The following is a 2,656-nucleotide window of genomic DNA, read 5'->3' on the forward strand; positions in this document are numbered from 1 at the left end:
AGTATGGATCCTATCTTCCCCAGTCTTCAATCCTTATGATCCATGAAATACCCTCCTAGGTGTTTTTTTTACTTATGCATCAGTGCCGGGCACTCCCCAAGCACATGGTATGCCGTTTCTCTCTCTACCCTGTAGTATCTGCAGTCTGAGTTGGATTGAATTCCTAACTTCGATAGGTGATTATTCAATCTGCAGTCACCGGTCAGTAATCCCGTAACAATTTTTATGTTAGTTTTTGATTGTACTATACAATCTTTAAAGCGTTTTAGGTTACTATTATGTATATATTATTATATTTTTAATAAATAATAAATCAATAAATATTAATAAATATTATTATATATATAGTATTTATTATTTTTTTATTTGTAATAAATTTTTGAAAAATTTTTATATGTACTATTATTGTTACAATAAGTCCAATAGAACGATAGACTGTCTTATAAACGCGTTTACAAACAAAACTAGTTGAAGTTAAAATTTTATTTGAACTGTATAACGACTAATATTATAATATAATAAATCATATTTTATTTAATAAATAGTATTATTTCTTTTTTCTCTTTAAAGGAAAATATCAAATCAATTATTAACCAAACAGAAATGGCTGTGAAGGTTTTTATATCAGAAGTAAGAAAATTTTATTTCAGTTTGCGTCATTTACTTACATATAGGTATATGTAGTATCTAAATATCCTTTCCTAATAATTTCACAAAAATTTAAGTAATCTTTAAACGACACTCACATGATAAATTATATACCAGATTTGATAACAAACAGTAACTAACCTTGGCACCCACTGACATTTACTTGTGTACGAGTATTAAAGGAGTTTATTTCGATTAACCGGCACAACAGTGGAAAGCTGTGGCAGGATATTCTACTGTGAAAGGATTTTGGCAGATTTTTTTTTGGATAAAAATACACATGACTGCACACTTACCTTGACCCAGAATTTTGTGAATTTTGTGAAAATATGTGTAATGATTTTCACCCACATAATGTATTACATGATAGGCATATTTATAAATATATAATCATTATATAATTACAATTAGTTTGATATCAAATTTATTTCAATAAATCATTTTTATTTGAACATGCTCCAATTTTTCATATAACATATAAATATATAACATTATTAAAATTATTTCTATTATATTATACAAATATATTATATAATTTAAACAATTTCGATTTCATTTTTACTTCTTACCATTAAACTTACTTACTTACTGCAGTCCTCTACTCACAGTGGAGCATAGGACCTCACCATCGAACTAAGTCTTATTTACTGAAATTTTGACAAAATTATTTTTACATCATCAAAGGAATAAATAAGATACATTAAAAAAGTAAATGATTTTAGCCATAACTTCAATTTGAAATTCTTGGAAAATTTATAAATTATATTCTATTTCAATAAAAACCAATAAAAGATATTTTTAATGAAATACGGTGACCATTGAGTGTAGTAATATATAAATTATAAATTAAAACTATAATCGCTACTGAAGAAAATATATATCACAAGTAACATAACTAATTGAGGAAGTCGAAGATCTCCAGTTAGTTTAATTAAAAGGTCTTTTTGGTTCCAAATTTCATTAAACCATTTCATTGGTCATTACTCCAAATTTTGGAAAAAAAGTCGAATGTTTTATAACCAAGCAGAGGCAACGGCATAGTCAGTGGGGGCATATAGAATGGAGTTATCTTCCCCTAAAAGAATATCCAAAGAAATATATAAAAATATTTCTTAAAGTTCGCCCATTAAGAAATATGCACCTGCAAAATAGATTGAAAAGGTTCCTAATTTTAATATAAAACTCTTTATTAGTTAATAAAAAAAATACATATAGAACAAAACTTCATTACGTATTCCATTGGAATATCATTCTTCTGCTCTTCGGTTCTTATGAAGAAAAATTTGAAATGTTATTAAAATTTTTTAAAATAATTGAATGATGAAGTACGTTATTTGCTATTTATAATAAAATCCTTTGTTGTTGTATATAACACAACTTACAGAAAAAATAGAGGAGCTAGGTTAGGTTAGGTTATACCAGCGATCCCTAGTGGATCCCCTTAAGCCTATTGGCCTATTGTGTTACCGTGTATGTAAGAAAACTCAAGGTTTAAAGCCACCTAGAACCTTAGGCGAAGCCTAAAATGCTATTGAGTATCAGATCTTGTAATTGATCAAGATCCTCAAAGAAAGGGGACTCGCAAAGTGCTGAGTAACTGCCGTGAATGAGTTCGGCTAAAACATAGTAGATGAGAGGCACTCTCATCGTCTTCCACACAGCTGCAACAAGTTTAATTGAAAGGAAGACCTAACCTTCTAGCATGGTTTCCTAGTTTACAGTAATCTATAAGTAAACCTACCAAAAGACTGATATCTCTACAGGGTATCTCAATGAGAATTTTGAATTTCCTTTTATCGGAATGTGACCAGATTGCATACAGATGCCTGCATGTTGTTGTCTTTTATTAAAAAGTTCACCACAGAAATAACGCAGTATCTCTTAGATTTTAAACTATTAAATATTAAATTCAAATAAGCCATCTGCTGTTAGAAATTATTTGCTTTCATATAAATGCATGCTTCTTACTTCTTTACTTGTTAAAGACGGGCTTACTTTGTAATTGATT

Source organism: Teleopsis dalmanni, chromosome 2 (assembly GCF_002237135.1).
Source record: "Teleopsis dalmanni isolate 2A chromosome 2, ASM223713v2, whole genome shotgun sequence".
In the NCBI taxonomy this organism is placed as follows: Eukaryota; Metazoa; Arthropoda; class Insecta; order Diptera; family Diopsidae; genus Teleopsis; species Teleopsis dalmanni.